The sequence below is a fragment of the Rutidosis leptorrhynchoides genome, chromosome 10 (genome assembly GCF_046630445.1).
Source record: "Rutidosis leptorrhynchoides isolate AG116_Rl617_1_P2 chromosome 10, CSIRO_AGI_Rlap_v1, whole genome shotgun sequence".
Lineage (NCBI taxonomy): Eukaryota > Viridiplantae > Streptophyta > Magnoliopsida > Asterales > Asteraceae > Rutidosis > Rutidosis leptorrhynchoides.
The window spans coordinates 15,304,475-15,325,524 of record NC_092342.1 but is presented as its reverse complement, the minus strand read 5'-3'; positions in this window follow the sequence as shown (position 1 = coordinate 15,325,524).

Here is a 21,050-nt window from a genome sequence, read left to right as displayed (position 1 = left end):
TCGTCAACCCCCGAAGTCCTTAAGTTGTAACAATGACCCGGGAACCTCTAAACCACCAGGTTTTTCTAAACCAATGTGGAAAACGACGGCTCGTATTAGGGGAACATCATATATCCCTAGAAACTTGGCAAAACGAACCAAAACTAAAGAAGAAGAAACAAGCGAGTCGGAATAAGATAGTTGTATTCGTGTGGTGTAATATATGTAATATAGTGTGCTTATGCTTTATGATATATGTAAAAATTGCTTGTATTAATAAGTATTTTTTTATGAATCTAACTCTTGTCTATTTTACAGTATAAAAACACAAAATGGATAGACAACCCAATATTTTAAGAGACCTACCCGGAGACATGATTGATGAAATATTGTCTAGAGTCGGTCAGAATTCTTCGGCACAACTATTTAAGGCGAGATCAGTTTGTAAGACATTCGAAGAACATTCTAAGAATGCCTTGGTTTATAAAAGGCTTTCGTTCGAAAGATGGGGGATATCACATTGGGAAATCCATAAGTTATGATGTGTTTACTTTGACGCATATATTGCGGGGAACCCAAATGCTATTTTACGCAATGGGTTAAGAAATTATTTTGACTCAATATATCCGAATATTGGACTTCGTGATTTAGAAAAAGCGGCTAACATGCAACATAAAGAAGCATGTTATGCTTACGGATTAGTAATGTTCGCTTCTCACCAAAGTGAGAACAAGAACATCGGGCTACAACTATTAAACAAAACGTTCCCACAAGTGACGGAGTCGGTAATTGGGGTAAGAAATGAGGTTTTTAGATTGTTACGGGACTGTTGGACATTACGTAACCCTCGTCCCTTTGACGACGTTACAACACGCTGTCTTATCAACGGCCATAACGGTTTTGTTCCACAAGACCAAGGATGGGAAGTAATCCTAGTAAAACCAAAATGCATGACTTGTTTCTGGACGTATGAATTACGTGTCTTTATTGCCTTTGCTGAACGACTTGTGTACTAGCTAGAATTATCTTCACAACCATCTTGTATCAAATTTATTGTGTGCTATATTTCATGCTATATGTAAAATAAGCGGTATTGTAAGTTTGTAAAATATTGTGTAAAAGTTTGAACGCGAAATATTATTATAATCAGTTTTTCATATAGAATTGTAGTAGTTGAATTGTATATTAGTTACTAAGTATGAACTTAACGGGTAGGTACTACCCGAATTTAAACTTATAAAACGCTAATATGAAGAAAAATCTTTTATAAATGAGTTCATATTATGCTACGAAATACTATTAACTACTCTTAATATTCTGTATGATTAACTTGTTCCATTTGATTATTTTGAAGGAAATGGCACCGGCTACTCGACACACCGTGAATATGAATGAAGAGGAATTCCGTACTTTTCTAGCTTCAAACATAGCCGCAGTACAGGCTGCGCTACATACCAATAATAACCTTGGATCTTGCAGTACAGGAAATCGTGTAGGATGCACCTACAAAGAATTCACTGCCTGCAAACCTTTGGAATTTGATGGAACCAAAGGACCGATCGGATTGAAACGGTGGACCGAGAAGGTCGAATCGGTGTTTGCCATAAGTAAGTGTACTGAAGAGGAAAAAGTGAAGTACGCTACGCATACCTTCACAGGTTCTGCGTTAACATGGTGGAATACCTATCTAGAGCAAGTGGGACAAGACGATGCGTACGCACTACCGTGGTCAGCATTCAAGCACTTGATGAACGAGAAGTACGGTCCCAGAACCGAGGTCAATAAGCTCAAGATAGAACTTAGAGGGTTACGAACCCAAGGATTTGATATTACCACGTACGAAAGACGATTCACAGAATTGTGCCTATTGTGTCCGGGAGCATTCGAAGATGAGGAAGAGAAGATCGACGCGTTTGTAAAAGGATTACCGGAAAGAATCCAAGAAGATATAAGTTCACACGAGCCCGCCTCCATACAACAGGCATGTAGAATGGCTCACAAACTAGTGAACCAGATTGAAGAAAGAATTAAAGAACAGACTGCTGAAGAGGCCAATGTGAAGCAAGTCAAAAGAAAGTGGGAGGAAAATGGTGATAAGAATCACCAATACAACAACAACAGCAATTACAACAATAATCGCAATAATTATCCCAACAATCGCAACATCAATTGCAACTACAACAAATGGCCCAACAACAACAACAACAACAACAACAACAACAATAACAACAACAACTACAACAATCATCCCAACAACAATAATAACCGCAACAACAACAACAATCAGAAGCAGCTATGCCAAAGGTGTGAAAAGTATCACTCGGGGTTCTGCACCAAATTTTGCAACAAGTGTAAAAGAAATGGTCATAGCGCGGTGAAGTGTGAGGTCTACGGACCAGGGGTTAATAAAATGAAAGGAACAAATGGTGTCGGAACAAGTAATGGCGGAGCAAGTAGTGTCGGAGCAAGTTATGCCAATGTAGTTTGTTATAAATGTGAAAAACCGGGCCACATTATTAGAAATTGCCCGAACCAGGAGAACACGAATGGACAAGGCCGCGGAAGAGTTTTCAATATTAATGCAACAGAGGCACAAGAAGACCCGGAGCTTGTTACGGGTACGTTTCTTATTGACAATAAATCTGCTTACGTTTTATTTGATTCGGTGCGGATAGAAGCTATATGAGTAGAGATTTTTGTGCTAAATTAAGTTGTCCATTGACGCCTTTGGATAGTAAATTTTTACTCGAATTATCAAATGGTAAATTAATTTCAGCAGTTAATATATGTCGGAATCGAGAAATTAAACTGGTTAACGAAACATTTAAGATTGATTTGATACCAGTAGAGTTAGGGAGTTTTGATGTGATAATCGGTATGGACTGGTTGAAAGAAGTGAAAGTAGAGATCGTTTGTTATAAAAATGCAATTCGCATTATACGAGAAAAAGGAAAACCCTTAATGGTGTACGGAGAAAAGGGCAACACGAAGCTACATCTTATTAGTAATTTGAAGGCACAAAAACTAATAAGAAAAGGTTGCTATGCTGTTCTAGCACACGTCGAGAAAGTACAAACTGAAGAAAAGAGCATCAATGATGTTCCCATTGCAAAAGAATTTCTCGATGTATTTCCTAAAGAATTACCGGGATTACCTCCACATCGATCCGTTGAATTTCAAATAGATCTTGTACCAGGAGCTGCACCAATAGCTCGTGCTCTTTACAGACTCGCACCCAGTGAGATGAAAGAACTGCAAAGCCAATTACAAGAACTTTTAGAGCGTGGTTTCATTCGACCAAGCACATCACCGTGGGGAGCTCCTGTTTTGTTTGTCAAGAAGAAAGATGGTACATTCAGGTTATGTATCGACTACCGAGAGTTGAACAAACTTACCATCAAGAACCGCTACCCACTACCAAGAATCGATGACTTATTTGATCAACTACAAGGCTCGTCTGTTTATTCAAAGATTGACTTACGTTCCGGGTATCATCAAATGCGGGTGAAAGAAGATGATATTCCAAAGACTGCTTTCAGAACACGTTACGGTCATTACGAGTTTATGGTCATGCTGTTTGGTTTAACTAATGCACCAGCTGTGTTCATGGACCTTATGAACCGAGTGTGTGGACCATACATTGACAAGTTTGTCATTGTTTTCATTGATGACATACTTATTTACTCAAAGAATGACCAAGAACACGGTGAACATTTGAGAAAGGTGTTAGAAGTATTGAGAAAGGAAGAATTGTACGCTAAGTTTTCAAAGTGTGCATTTTGGTTAGAAGAAGTTCAATTCCTCGGTCACATAGTGAACAAAGAAGGTATTAAGGTGGATCCGGCAAAGATAGAAACTGTTGAAAAGTGGGAAACCCCGAAAACTCCGAAACACATACGCCAGTTTTTAGGACTAGCTGGTTACTACAGAAGGTTCATCCAAGACTTTTCCAGAATAGCAAAACCCTTGACTGCATTAACGCATAAAGGGAAGAAATTTGAATGGAATGATGAACAAGAGAAAGCGTTTCAGTTATTGAAGAAAAAGCTAACTACGGCACCTATATTGTCATTGCCTGAAGGGAATGATGATTTTGTGATTTATTGTGACGCATCAAAGCAAGGTCTCGATTGTGTATTAATGCAACGAACGAAGGTGATTGCTTATGTGTCTAGACAATTGAAGATTCACGAACAAAATTATACGACACATGATTTGGAATTAGGAGCGGTTGTTTTTGCATTAACGACTTGGAGGCACTACTTATATGGGGTCAAAAGTATTATATATACTGACCACAAAAGTCTTCAACACATATTTAATCAGAAACAACTGAATATGAGGCAGCATAGGTGGATTGAATTATTGAATGATTACGACTTTGAGATTCGTTACCACCCGGGGAAGGCAAATGTGGTAGCCGATGCCTTGAGCAGGAAGGACAGAGAACCCATTCGAGTAAAATCTATGAATATAATGATTCATAATAACCTTACTACTCAAATAAAGGAGGCGCAACAAGGAGTTTTAAAAGAGAGAAATTTAAAGGATGAAATACCCAAAGGATCGGAGAAGCATCTTAATATTCGGGAAGACGGAACCCGGTATAGGGCTGAAAGGATTTGGGTACCAAAATTTGGAGATATGAGAGAAATGGTACTTAGAGAAGCTCATAAAACCAGATACTCAATACATCCTGGAACGGGGAAGATGTACAAGGATCTCAAGAAACATTTTTGGTGGCCGGGTATGAAAGCCGATGTTGCTAAATACGTAAGAGAATGTTTGACGTGTTCTAAGGTCAAAGCTGAGCATCAGAAACCATCAGGTCTACTTCAACAAACCGAAATCCCGGAATGGAAATGGGAAAACATTACCATGGATTTCATCACTAAATTGCCAAGGACTGCAAGTAGTTTTGATATTATTTGGGTAATAGTTGATCATATCACCAAATCAGCACACTTCCTGCCAATAAGAGAAGATGACAAGATGGAGAAGTTAACACGACTGTATTTGAAGGAAGTCGTCTCCAGACATGGAATACCAATCTCTATTATCTCTGATAGGGATGGCAGATTTATTTCAAGATTCTGGCAGACATTACAGCAAGCATTAGGAACTCGTCTAGACATGAGTACTGCCTATCATCCACAAACTGATGGGCAGAGCGAAAGAACGATACAAACGCTTGAAGACATGCTACGAGCATGTGTTATTGATTTCGAAAACAGTTGGGATCGACATCTACCGTTAGCAGAATTTTCCTACAACAACAGCTACCATTCAAGCATTGAGATGGCGCCGTTTGAAGCACTTTATGGTAGAAAGTGCAGGTCTCCAATTTGTTGGAGTGAAGTGGGGGATAGGCAGATTACAGGTCCGGAGATTATACAAGAAACTACCGAGAAGATCATCCAAATTCAACAACGGTTGAAAACCGCCCAAAGTCGACAAAAGAACTACGCTGACATTAAAAGAAAAGATATAGAATTTGAAATTGGAGAGATGGTCATGCTTAAAGTTGCACCTTGGAAAGGCGTTGTTCGATTTGGTAAACGAGGGAAATTAAATCCAAGGTATATTGGACCATTCAAGATTATTGATCGTGTCGGACCAGTAGCTTACCGACTTGAGTTACCTCAACAACTCGCGGCTGTACATAACACTTTCCACGTCTCGAATTTGAAGAAATGTTTTGCTAAAGAAGATCTCACTATTCCGTTAGATGAAATCCAAATCAACGAAAAACTTCAATTCATCGAAGAACCCGTCGAAATAATGGATCGTGAGGTTAAAAGACTTAAGCAAAACAAGATACCAATTGTTAAGGTTCGATGGAATGTTCGTAGAGGACCCGAGTTCACCTGGGGGCGTGAAGATTAGATGAAGAAGAAATACCCGCATCTATTTCCAGAAGATTCGTCAACACCTTCAACAGCTTAAAATTTCGGGACGAAATTTATTTAACGGGAAGGTACTGTAGTGACCCGAACTTTTCCATGTTTATATATATTAATTGAGATTGATATTTACATGATTAAATGTTTCTAACATGTTAAGCAATCAAACTTGTTAATACTTGATTAATTGAAATATGTTTCATATAGACAATTGACCACCCAAGTTGACCGGTGATTCACGAACGTTAAAACTTGTAAAAACTATATGATGACATATATATGGATATATATATATAGTTAACATGATACTATGATAAGTAAACATATCATTAAGTATATTAACAATGAACTACATATGTAAAAACAAGACTACTAACTTAATGATTTTTAAACGAGACATATATGTAACGATTATCGTTGTAAAGACATTTAATGTATATATATCATATTAAGAGATATTCATACATGATAATATCATGATAATATAATAATTTAAAATCTCATTTGATATTATAAACATTGGGTTAACAACATTTAACAAGATCGTTAACCTAAAGGTTTCAAAACAACACTTACATGTAACGACTAACGATGACTTAACGACTCAGTTAAAATGTATATACATGTAGTGTTTTAATATGTATTTATACACTTTTGAAAGACTTCAATACACTTATCAAAATACTTCTACTTAACAAAAATGCTTACAATTACATCCTCGTTCAGTTTCATCAACAATTCTACTCGTATGCACCCGTATTTGTACTCGTACAATACACAGCTTTTAGATGTATATACTATTGGTATATACACTCCAATGATCAGCTCTTAGCAGCCCATGTTAGTCACCTAACACATGTGGGAACCATCATTTGGCAACTAGCATGAAATATCTCATAAAATTACAAAAATATGAGTAATCATTCATGACTTATTTACATGAAAACAAAATTACATATCCTTTATATCTAATCCATACACCAACGACCAAAAACACCTACAAACACTTTCATTCTTCAATTTTCTTCATCTAATTGATCTCTCTCAAGTTCTATCTTCAAGTTCTAAGTGTTCTTCATAAATTCTACAAGTTCTAGTTACATAAAATCAATAATACTTTCAAGTTTGCTAGCTCACTTCCAATCTTGTAAGGTGATCATCCAACCTCAAGAAATCTTTGTTTCTTACAGTAGGTTATCATTCTAATACACGGTAATAATCATATTCAAACTTTGGTTCAATTTCTATAACCATAACAATCTTATTTCAAGTGATGATCTTACTTGAACTTGTTTTCGTGCCATGATTCTGCTTCAAGAACTTCGAGCCATCCAAGGATCCGTTGAAGCTAGATCCATTTTTCTCTTTTCCAGTAGGTTTATCCAAGGAACTTAAGGTAGTAATGATGTTCATAACATCATTCAATTCATACATATAAAGCTATCTTATTCGAAGGTTTAAACTTGTAATCACTAAAACATAGTTTAGTTAATTCTAAACTTGTTCGCAAACAAAAGTTAATCCTTCTAACTTGACTTTTAAAATCAACTAAACACATGTTCTATATCTATATGATATGCTAACTTAATGATTTAAAACCTGGAAACACGAAAAACACCGTAAAACCGGATTTACGCCGTCGTAGTAACACCGCGGGCTGTTTTGGGTTAGTTAATTAAAAACTATGATAAACTTTGATTTAAAAGTTGTTATTCTGAGAAAATGATTTTTATTATGAACATGAAACTATATCCAAAAATTATGGCTAAACTCAAAGTTGAAGTATGTTTTCTAAAATGGTCATCTAGACGTCGTTCTTTCGACTGAAATGACTACCTTTACAAAAATGACTTGTAACTTATTTTTCTGACTATAAACCTATAATTTTTCTGTTTAGATTCATAAAATAGAGTTCAATATGAAACCATAGCAATTTGATTCACTGAAAACGGATTTAAAATGAAGAAGTTATGGGTAAAACAAGATTGGATAATTTTTCTCATTCTAGCTACGTGAAAATTGGTAACAAATCTATTCCAACCATAACTTAATCAACTTGTATTGTATATTATGTAATCTTGAGATACCATAGACACGTATACAATGTTTCGACCTATCATGTCGACACATCTATATATATTTCGGAACAACCATAGACACTCTATATGTGAATGTTGGAGTTAGCTATACAGGGTTGAGGTTGATTCCAAAATATATATAGTCTGAGTTGTGATCAATACTGAGATACGTATACACTGGGTCGTGGATTGAATCAAGATAATATTTATCGATTTATTTCTGTATATCTAACTGTGGACAACTAGTTGGAGGTTATTAACGAGGACAGCTGACTTAATAAACTTAAAACATAAAAATATATTAAAAGTGTTGTAAATATATTTTGAACATACTTTGATATATATGTATATATTGTTATAGGTTCGTGAATCAACCAGTGGCCAAGTCTTACTTCCCGACGAAGTAAAAATCTGTGAAAGTGAGTTATAGTCCCACTTTTAAAATCTAATATTTTTGGGATGAGAATACATGCAGGTTTTATAAATGATTTACAAAATAGACACAAGTACGTGAAACTACATTCTATGGTTGAATTATCGAAATCGAATATGCCCCTTTTTATTAAGTCTGGTAATCTAAGAATTAGGGAACAGACACCCTAATTGACGCGAATCCTAAAGATAGATCTATTGGGCCTAACAAACCCCATCCAAAGTACCGGATGCTTTAGTACTTTGAAATTTATATCATATCCGAAGGGTGTCCCGGAATGATGGGGATATTCTTATATATGCATCTTGTTAATGTCGGTTACCAGGTGTTCACCATATGAATGACTTTTATCTCTATGTATGGGATGTGTATTGAAATATGAAATCTTGTGGTCTATTATTATGAGTTGATATATATAGGTTAAACCTATAACTCGCCAACATTTTTGTTGACGTTTTAAGCATGTTTATTCTCAGGTGATTATTAAGAGCTTCCGCTGTCGCATACTTAAATAAGGACGAGATTTCGAGTCCATGCTTGTATGATATTGTGTAAAAACTGCATTCAAGAAACTTATTTTGTTATAACATATTTGTATTGTAAACCATTATATAATGGTCGTGTGTAAACAGGATATTTTAGATTATCATTATTTGATAATCTACGTAAAGCTTTTTAAACCTTTATTGATGAAATAAAGGTTATGGTTTGTTTTAAAATGAATGCAGTCTTTGAAAAACGTCTCATATAGAGGTCAAAACCTCGCAACGAAATCAATTAATATGGAACATTTTTAATCAATAAGAACGGGACATTTCAAATAAATGTCTATCAAGCTAGGTCAGGTCACACAATCCTAATGCTCGAGATCGACATACAAAAGTTATCCAAGATCGTTTCAAAAAGTCAATTTTGACAATAGTTCAATAAAACGAGACGTGCCTTGTATAAGGATTCATTTACTCGGTTGGTAATATTCAAAGATCCATTTTATCAATATCGTAAACAAGTTGTTTAAATCTTAATTGCAGATTCCAAAGTAATTTCAATTAACGTCAGTCATAATTCAGTTGATCATATCTTTTAATCCGTTCATCGAAACTATTTGGTGTCTAAATGAAAAGTTATTGATTTTTCGTTAGCTTTCCAAAAATATGTATATCATATACCTTTTACCAGTAATATATGTATTTAATTCGTGATTCATTATAAACTGTTTAACAACGAAATTTAACATACAAACATGTATAAATATATATACTCGAGCAATAGACATGTATACACTATTAATTTATAAAAGATTAAATATAAATGCTTACGTATCAATATTGTGATTCAGTATTTCAGAAAAGTACGTAGACGTAACGGAGATGATAAACACTAGGTTTGACTTGCGAAATAATACCCATGAACATTACCCATAACTTCCATAGTTATAACCCATAATTTCCTTAGCTCTATCCCGCTCGAAAAGCTTGTTTTGAAGTGACACGCTCATGACCTCGTCGTAGTATTTTATGTATAATATTAATTAATTAATAATAATAATACTACTAATAGTATTAAGATTAATTATAATGTTAATTAATTAATAATAATAATAATAATAATAATAATAATAATAATAATAATAATAATAATAATAATAATAATAATAATAATAATAATAATAATAATAATAATAATAATAATAATATATAAAGAGAGCAGAGGGTATGTGTGTGTGTAATCGAGCAAAAACGAATTTAATTTATAGACCTTTCTTGAAATCTGACCCCATGCGATCGCATGGGTTTTATGCCTATTTTCCATGCGATCGCATGGCCCCAAAATCCAGCTCACATTTTTTTGTTTTCTTGTTTGTCGACATGTTTTAATAATATAAATATAATATATTTAAATTATATAATTAATTATATATTATATTAAATTCACGTGCATAGTTGACTTGTAATTTTTGTTCCGATAAGTCGTACGTTGTCACTCGACTTATGTCCCGATTCCGGTTTTTCGAACGCCCTTTCGTACGCTAAGAAAACTAGTACTTTTTCGTTTCGTGACTCGTACCTTTGTCAAAATATAAACTTAAATTATCCATAACTATACCACTCAAAGTACAACTCATACATTTGAGTGTTTTAGTCATTTACTTCTATAAATCATCGTCTCGCTATTTGTTAATATATATATAATAACAATTCGTTTTATGACCAAGTTAATATTATATTTTATCGTATTATTAAATATATAATTTCAATATTAATAAACATGTTATAAAATGCACATCGCACATTATTCATATAACTAATTCTAACAGTTAATATTCCTTATTTATCGTATGTGTTATTTAAACAAATACACTTAATTAACCAATCTTATTATATCGAAACACGTTCTCGCACGTTTGAAACAAAACCAATTTAATATTATGCAGTTTAGTTCTACATTAACTTTTATCTAACTTTCATTATCTAACACTTTACTATTTTCCGAATACCGTTAAAAATGAATGATTTCTCAAATCAACGTGGACCTCTCGACAGAGACCCGTAATAATATCATAATCCTTAAGAGACTCAGTAAATATCTTTTACTTGAATCATTTGTCATAATCTTTTAACTCCATAGTTGAATATATCAATCAGATAATCTAACCTATAAGTTTAATGCACAGTATCATATACTCAACACTTTGTTACGTTTTCAAGTTATAGTATGTATTTACATATAATTGTTAGCGAATCGTTGAGAACAATTAAAGGGTAATTGAATAGTTTAAAATTTTGAGATTCAACTTCATAGACTTTGCTTATTGTGTCTAAAATATTAAATTATATCGAGAATTTGGTTCAAAATAAGTCGAAATTTTCCGGGTCATCACAATATTAGTCATGATAATAATCATTTTAGTGATAATATTGTTAATGATATTGATGATAATAATAATAACAATAATAATAATACTTGTATTAATAATAATCATGATATAATAATAACAATAATAATGATAGAAATAATAATAATGATAAGTAAGTAAATTAGATAACTACCTCAAAGAAGTAGTCCTATAAATGCCCAAGTCCGGGTTTGAACCCGCGACGTCCCGCTAACCCGATAACAATCTAATCATCATCTAATCATCATCTAATCAACTAACATCATCATTTTTAATATCGTGATTACCAATTAATCACAAATCATCATCATCGTTCTAGGTTCCATCATAATCAGAATCATAATCCTAATCATATTATCATTATGACCATCACTCCACTGCCATCATTCATATTATCAACACCACATAATCATCTATCACTATCATCATACGAAACCTATCATCATCATTAAAATCTTAATCCTATCTATACCATCGTCATTAAAAAATCACGATATCCTCATATTCATTCTTTATCCTCTTTGTGTGTTAATTCCAACAGGTACAGTAGCTAGCTGTAACAGGAACTGTATAAATATCACAGCCCAATAAAAAGGCAGGCTATTTAACAGCAAAGTAACATAGCCCAACATAAATTATTCACCCCAAATGAAGCCTGATTCCCAAGATGATTAAATTGGCCCAAGTTGTTAAGGCCCATGCGAGAAATAGTGTTATTAATCAGCCAAATACAAATCGATCCAGCAGCCATCACTCGATATTTAATTGGCCTTGATAATGCTAAAAATGAACATATATTTCATAGCATTATTCCTCAAGAAAGACAAGCTTTTAGTTGCAACTGTTCTATTTACAAGTGATATTCGTTTAAATAATAAAAGGTGAAGACAAAAGACAGATTCGACGAATTGAAGACGCAAACGACCAAAAATCTCAAAAGTACAAAATACAATCAATGAGGTTCCAATTATTGATAAGAAACGTCTCAAAATTACAAGAGTACAAGATTCAAAAACGCAAAGTACAAGATATTAAATTGTACGCAAGGACGTTCGAAAATCCGGAACCGGGACCAGAGTCAACTCTCAACGCTCGACGCAACGGACTAAAAATTACAAGTTAACTATGCACATAAATAAAATATAATATTTAAATAATTCTTATAATTATTTATATATTATATTATTATTTATAAACGTCGGCAAGAAAGAAAACAAAGATATGTGACTTCTCCCAGCTGGCCATGCGATCGCATGGCCTGGAGGCACAAAATCCATGCGATCGCATGGCTCTAAAATCCAGCCCAGGTCCTATAAATTCAACGCGTTTTGGCCAAAATAAACACATCTTTTCTTCTCTTCATCATACGTAAAGTGTATATATATATATATATATATATTTTTTAATTTTAATTTTAATTTTAATTTTAATTTTAATTTCTAATAATAAGGGTGTGTTAGCGAATGTTGTAAGGGTGTAAGTCGAAATTCTGTCCGTGTAACGCTACGCTATTTTAATCATTGTAAGTTATGTTCAACCTTTTTAATTTAATATCTCGTAGCTAAGTTATTATTATGCTTATTTAATTCAAAGTAATCATGATGTTGGGCTAAAAATATTAAAATTGGGTAATTGGGCTTTGTACCATAATTGGGGTTTGGACAAAAGAACAACACTTGTGGAAATTAGACTATGGGCTATTAATGGGCTTTATATTTGTTTAACTAAATGATAGTTTGTTAATTTTAATATAAAGATTTACAATTGGACGTCCCTATAAATAACCATATACACTCGATCGGACACGATGGGCGGGATATTTATATGTACGAATAATCGTTCATTTAACCGGACACGGGAATGGATTAATAGCCACTAGAATTATTAAAACAGGAGTGAAATTATGTACAAGGACACTTGGCATAATTGTTAACAAAGTATTAAAACCTTGGGTTACACTCAGTCGACATCCTGGTGTAATTATTAAACAAAGTATTAAAATCTTGTTACAGTTTAAGTCCCCAATTAGTTGGAATATTTAACTTCAGGTATAAGGATAATTTGACGAGGACTCTCGCACTTTATATTTATGACTGATGGACTGTTATGGACAAAAACCAGACGGACATATTAAATAATCCAGGACAAAGGACAATTAACCCATGGGCATAAAACTAAAATCAACACGTCAAACATCATGATTACAGAAGTTTAAATAAGCATAATTCTTTTATTTCATATTTAATTTCCTTTATTTTATATTTAATTGCACTTCTAATTATCGCATTTTTATTGTTATTGTATTTAATTGCACTTTTAATTATCGTACTTTTTAATTATCGCAAGTTTATTTTATCGCACTTTTATTATTCGCAATTTCATTATCGTTATTTACTTTACGCTTTAAATTAAGTCTTGTATTTATTTATTATTTTACATTTGGTTTTAACTGCGACTAAAGTTTTAAAATCGACAAACCTGTCATTAAACGGTAAAAATCCCCCTTTATAATAATAATATTACTTATATATATATTTGTATTTTTATAAAAGTAAACTAATATAGCGTTAAGCTTTGTTTAAAGATTTTCGCTGTGGAGCGAACCGGACTTACTAAAAACTACACTACTGTACGATTAGGTACACTGCCTATAAGTGTTGTAGCAAGGTTTAAGTATATCCATTCTATAAATAAATAAATATCTTGTGGAAAATTGTATCGTATTTAATAGTATTTCCCTGCTAAAATTTAAGCTATTTTATATACACCTCGCAACACATCAAGTATTTTTGGCGCCGCTGCCGGGGAACTTAAAAATTTAGCTTAAAAGCCGGAAGTGCAACGCTAATATAAAAAAAAAAGATTTTTCTTTTTAGTTTACTTTTATAAAAAAAAATACGCTTTTGTAAAAATACGTTTTAAATATTCAAAAATATAAAAAGAAAAACAAAAATATAAATATTTTTAAGAGTTCGGTAAATATTTAAGTTTTATAAAGTTTCTTTATTTCTATTTTTTAGTTTGTAAAAATATAAGTTTTATTTAATTTATAAATATATTTTATAAATATATTTTACAGCAAAAACAGAAAATAAAAAAAAATAATATATTAAAACTCTAGCTCGGTACTGTAGCAGCCCACTCTGTGGCCCGAAACCCTAGCCCATGCGATCGCATGGCCGGATAGCTTAGGACTCATGCGATCGCATGAGCCCGTCTGACACGCCACAGTTGACTGCAGCCTGCATTAATTACGGATAATTATTATTATTATTATTATATTTAAACCCTAATTAGGGTTATATATTATATTTAGTGTTATTTATTTAATTTGTATTTTTAGTTTAATTAGTTTATTTAAATTGTAAAATTAATAGTTTTATAAAATAAATAATACAAAAATAATATTTTTATAAAAATTGTAATTTTTACAACTTTTTATATATTTTTATATTTTGTCCCTTTTTAATTGTTTTAGCGTAATATTTGTATTTTCCGCTTGTATTTAGTTTTAACACATAGTTTTTGCCATAGTTATATTTTTATTTCTAGATTTTTAGGCCTTGCCGTAAAATCTCTTAAGTACTTTTTCTTTAGACTAAGATTTAGGTACTTTAGAATTTTGCGACGCATTTTTAAGTTTTAGTACCTTTTTAAGTTATTTCCATTTGGGATATAGTTTTTCTTGTAAGCTTTAATATTTTTAGACACCTTTTACCTATGTATCAATTATCATTCCAATTAGTAATCTCAATTTGCGATTATAATTTTAAGTTAGTGGTAGTAATAAGGTTGGGTTAGGCGAATGTTTTAAAGTTTTATAAGTCACTCTTTTTATTTCTTATTTTTATTTTTCGATCTTTTTTCGACACGCTCTTTTTCTTTCTTATTTCTCGCTATTCTAGTTTTTAGGACATAGATTTTTTTATTCTACTTCTTATCTAAATTTCTTAAAATTACGAAAATTTATTTTAAGTAGTTAAATTAATAGACATCAAAATTTTCTGGTTCGTAGTAATAGTTGGATTTGTACGTGGACCGGGTTATTGGAGCCAAACAGTCCTCAATTATATTGAGACCAAACGAATCCTGCCCCTCTGCTGCATCTTTTGGCTATTCGAAACGTGGGCAAAATCAGAAAAGTCTATTGATTGGATAACTTATATAATTTTTCTTTCTTTTTTAAAAACTAATAGGATATTCAGTGAATGCACTGAGCAAGACGTTCACCACCCTTTGTACGTTCACCACCTGTAACTAGATCAAGACATTTAGCAAATATTACCGCCGTTGATTTTTCTTTAGAATCTTCATCCAGTCGACCAAGTACTCCAATTCAAATTTCTGATAATCCATTTTTTGAACCCGACCTCACAATTGAGAATCCGGAGAATTTTCAGGGACGATTCATAGATCCTGAACCACTAAATTTTCCTCCGGAACCACCAATCATTCAAACAGAGATTGTTGAGGAACGAACCATTAAATCAGAATCCTCTAGTGATTCCAATTCAACAAATTCAATTATGGAGAATCTGGAACCTTTAAGTATGGAAGACCGAATGAGAGCTAAACGCACTGGCCAAGGTCACGCAATTACTCATCCAGACATTAATGCGCCAGATTATGAAATCAAAGGACAAATTCTACACATGGTGACTAATCAATGCCAATTTAGTGGTGCGCCGAAGGAAGATCCAAATGAACATCTTCGTACCTTTAATAGGATCTGCACACTATTTAAAATCCGAGAAGTGGAGGATGAACAGATATATCTCATGTTATTTCCCTGGACTTTAAAGGGAGAAGCCAAAGATTGGTTGGAATCGTTACCTGAAGGGGCGATTGATACATGGGACGTTTTAGTTGAAAAATTTCTTAAACAATTCTTTCTGGCATCTAAAGCCGTAAGACTTCAAGGAGAAATTGTTACGTTCACACAGAAGCCAAATGAAACTCTATATGAGGCATGGACAAGATTTGGAAAGTTATTAAGAGGATGTCCGCAACATGGTTTAGATACCTGTCAAATAGTACAAATATTCTACCAAGGATGCGACATCACTACAAGGAAAGACATAGATATAGCAGCTGGTGGTTCTATTATGAAGAAAACCGAAACTGATGCTTACAAAATTATTGATAACACTGCTTCCCACTCACATGAGTGGCACCAAGAAAAAGATATCGTTAGATCATCTAAAGCAGCTAGAGCCGATTCTAGCCATGACTTAGATTCCATTTCCGCAAAGATTAGATGCTGTCGAGAGACGAATGGAAAAGATGACTAAGGATATTCACTCAATACGAATTAGTTGTGAGCAGTGTGGAGGACCACATTTGACAAAAGATTGTCTCAGTATTGAATTAACAATGGAACAAAGAGAGAATATTTCATACATAAACCAAAGGCCTGGAAATAATTATCAGAATAATTATCAACCGCCAAGATCGATTTACAATCAAAACCAGAATTATAATCGAAATATTCCATACAACAACCAACAAGGACCTAGCAATCAACAAGTATCCAATAATACTTACAACCAGCAAAGACCTAATTTTCAAAACAAACCACCACAATAAACCGATGATAAAAAGCCGAATTTAGAAGATATGATGACGAAGCTAGTTGAAACTCAAACGCAGTTTTTCACATCTCAAAAACAAACTAATGAACAAAATGCTCAAGCATTTAGAAATCAACAAGCTTCTATTTAAAACTTGGAACAAGAAGTAAGTAACCTAGCAAGGTTAATAGGTGAAAGAAAACCGGGAAGTCTACCTAGTGATACAAATGCTAACCCCCGGAATGAAACAGCTAAAGCCATTACCACAAGAAGTGGTACAACACTTAAACAACCTGAAATACCTGTAACTTCTGATGAAGCTATTCCTACTCCTCAAGAACCACAACCTGATCAAGATAAGGAAAAAGAACTGGTAGTTGAAAAGGTTAATGAAGATAACACAGTTAAGGCTAAACCTTATGTTAAACCATTCCAACCACCACTTCCTTACCCGAGTAAAATGAAAAAAAGAGAAACTTGAAGCCGAGCAATCTAAATTCTTGGATATGTTTAAACAGATAAATGTAAATCTTCCTTTCATTGATGTGATTTCAGGAATGCCTAGATATGCTAAATTCTTGAAAGATCTAATCTCGAATAGAAAGAAAATAGAAGAACTCTCGGCTGTTACTATGAACGCTAATTGTTCAGCAGTGCTGTTGAATAAGATACCAGAAAAACTATCTGATCCAGGAAGTTTCAAAATTCCATGTTTTCTGGGTAGTCTTAGTTCAATAGAAGCATTGGCAGACTTAGGTGCTAGTATAAATCTAATGCTGTATTCACTATACGCTAAACTAGACCTTGGAGAATTGAAACCAACAAGAATAAGCATATAACTAGCCAATCGATCAATAAAATATCCTAGAGGGATAATGGAGAACATGCTAGTTAAAGTTGGTACTTTAGTATTTCCAGTAGATTTTGTTGTTCTGGACATGGAAGAAGATTCTCAAGTTCCTCTCATATTAGGAAGACCATTCTTAAACACGGCTAAAGCAATGATAGACGTGTTTGGTAAGAAATTGACCCTAAGTATAGAGGACGAGAGTGTTACCTTTTCAGTTGATAGAGCAATGCAACAACCGCAATCTGCAGATGACACTTGTTATTATATTCAAACTATAGATTCACATGCAGAATTGTTAGAAGAATTTCCAGAATTACAAGGAACAGGAGAATGTTCTTTAGGAGAAGGTAATGAACCAATTGATGAAGCTGAAATGTTAGCTACACTTATAGCTAATGGATATGAACCAACAATAGAAGAAATTCAAATGCTAAAAGAAGAAGACAGATATCGATACAAATCATCGATAGAAGAACCTCCGAAATTAGAGTTAAAGCCACTTCCAAACCATTTGGAATACGCTTATTTACATGGTGAATCTGAATTACCTGTAATAATATCGTCTTCTCTTACTGAAAATGAGAAATCACAACTCATTTCTGTGTTGAAAGCTCATAAACCAGCCATTGCATGGAAGATTCATGATATTAAAGGAATAAGTCCTTCGTATTGCACACATAAAATCCTTATGGAAGAAGGTCATAAAACGTATGTGCAACGCCAACGAAGACTAAATCCGAATATGCAAGATGTAGTTAAAAAATAAATTATTAAACTGCTAGACGCAGGTCTAATTTATCCAATTTCTGATAGTCCATGGGTAAGCCCAGTTCAATGCGTGCCTAAGAAGGGTGGCATGACTGTCATTACAAATGAAAAAAATGAGCTTATTTCTACTAGGACTGTAACAGGATGGCGTGTATGTATTGATTATAGAAAATTAAATGACGCCACCAGAAAAGATCACTTTCCCTTACCTTTCATTGATCAAATGTTGGAAAGATTAGACGGAAATAGTTACTATTGTTTTCTAGATGGATTTTCCGGATATTTTCAAATTCCAATAGCACCCAAGGACCAAGAGAAAACCACATTCACGTGCCCTTATGGTACTTTTGCTTACAAACGCATGCCATTTGGACTTTGCAACGCCCCTGCAACCTTTCAAAGGTGCATGATGGCGATTTTTCACGACATGATAGAAGAATGCATGAAAGTTTTCATGGATGACTTTTCAGTCTTCGGTGATACATTTGAATCATGTCTAGTTAATCTGGAACGAATGCTTATTAGATGCGAACAATCAAATCTAGTACTTAATTGGGAGAAATGCCATTTCATGGTTAAAGAAGGCATCGTTCTTGGACATAAAATTTCAAAAGAAGGAATTGAAGTGGATAGAGCTAAAGTAGATGTAATTGCTAAACTTCCACATCCCACCAATGTTAGAGGAGTTAGGAGTTTTCTAGGGCATGCCGCTTTTTACCGACGTTTCATAAAAGATTTTTCTAAAATTGCCACTCCTATGAATAAACTCCTAGAAAAGGATGCTCCATTCATCTTTTCAGATGAATGTATCAAATCTTTTAATATTCTTAAAGAGAAACTCACTAATGCGCCGATCATGATAACACCAAATTGGAATCTACCGTTTGAACTAATGTGCGATGCAAGTGATTTTGCAATGGGAGCCGTTTTAGGACAAAGGATTGAAAAACGATTTCAACCTATATATTATGCTAGTAAGACATTACAAGGAGCACAAACGAACTATACAACTACCGAAAAAGAACTCCTTGCTATTGTCTTTGCTTTTGACAAATTTCGTTCATATCTCGTTCTAGTAAAAACGGTGGTCTATACCGACCATTCTGCTCTTAGATACCTATTTTCAAAACAAGATGCCAAACCAAGATTAATCCGTTGGAACTTACTCTTACAAGAGTTTGATATTGAAATCCGAGATAAAAGAGCAGCAGAAAATCTCGCCGCTGATCATCTTTCTCGTCTTGAAAATCCCGAATTAGAAGTTCTAAATGAATCGGCCATACAAGACAAATTTCCTGATGAATATCTATTGAAGATAGATTATAATGAAATTCCATGGTTTGCAAACTATGCAAACTATTTAGTATGTGGATTCCTTGAAAAAGGATTATCGTACCAAAAATGAAAGAAATTCTTCAGTGATATAAAACACTATTTCTGGGAAGATCCACATCTGTTTAAAAGTTGTCCCGATGGAATAATACGCCGATGTGTTTTTGGAGATGAAGCTAGTAAAATTTTAAACCATTGTCACACAGGACCAACAGGAGGGCATTATGGGCCTCAACTAACAGCAAGAAAAGTTTACGATGCTGGATTCTATTGGCCTACAATTTACAAAGACGCACACCTTCTTTGCAAATCCTGTGATGCATGTCAAAGGGCCAGAAAAATAAGTCAACGTGATGAAATGCCACAAAATGTCATACAAGTATGTGAAGTATTTGACATTTGGGGTATTGACTTTATGGGTCCATTTCCAAAATCTCATAATAATCTCTACATTCTCGTTGCCATTGATTATGTATCTAAATGGGCGGAAGCACAAGCTCTCCCAACTAACGATGCACGAGTTGTAGTCAACTTTTTAAAACGTCTTTTTGCAAGGTTTGGAACACCGAAAGCTTTAATAAGTGATCGGGGAACTCATTTCTGTAATAATCAACTTGAGAAAGTTCTTAAAAGATATGGAGTAACTCATAAAATCTCCACCGCATATCATCCACAAACAAGTGGACAAGTTGAAAATACCAACCGAGCTTTAAAACGTATTCTAGAGAAAACCGTAGGATCAAATCCGAAGGAATGGTCCATTAAATTGGAGGATGCACTCTGGGCTTTTAGAACAGCCTACAAAACTCCAATTGGAACCACACCTTTTAGACTTGTTTATGGAAAAGCATGTCATCTTCCAGTAGAAATTGAACACAAAGTATTTTGCGCTTTGAAGACATGTAATCTTGATATACATGAAGCTGGACGTCTACAATTAAGTCAACTAAACGAATTAGAAGAGTTAAGACATGAAGCATACGAAAATTCATTAATCTATAAAGAAAGAACGAAGAAATGGCATGATAAAAGAATCAGAAGTTTAAAAGAATTTAAAGAAGGAGACAGAGTTCTTCTTTTCAATTCACGATTCAAGCTATTTCCTGGAAAATTGAAATCACGATGGTCTGGAACATTCATAGTCAAAAGAGTTTTCCCATACGGAACGATAGAATTAATAAATTCAAATGGGATTGAATTTAAAGTTAATGGTCACAGAGTTAAACACTACATAGATAGTC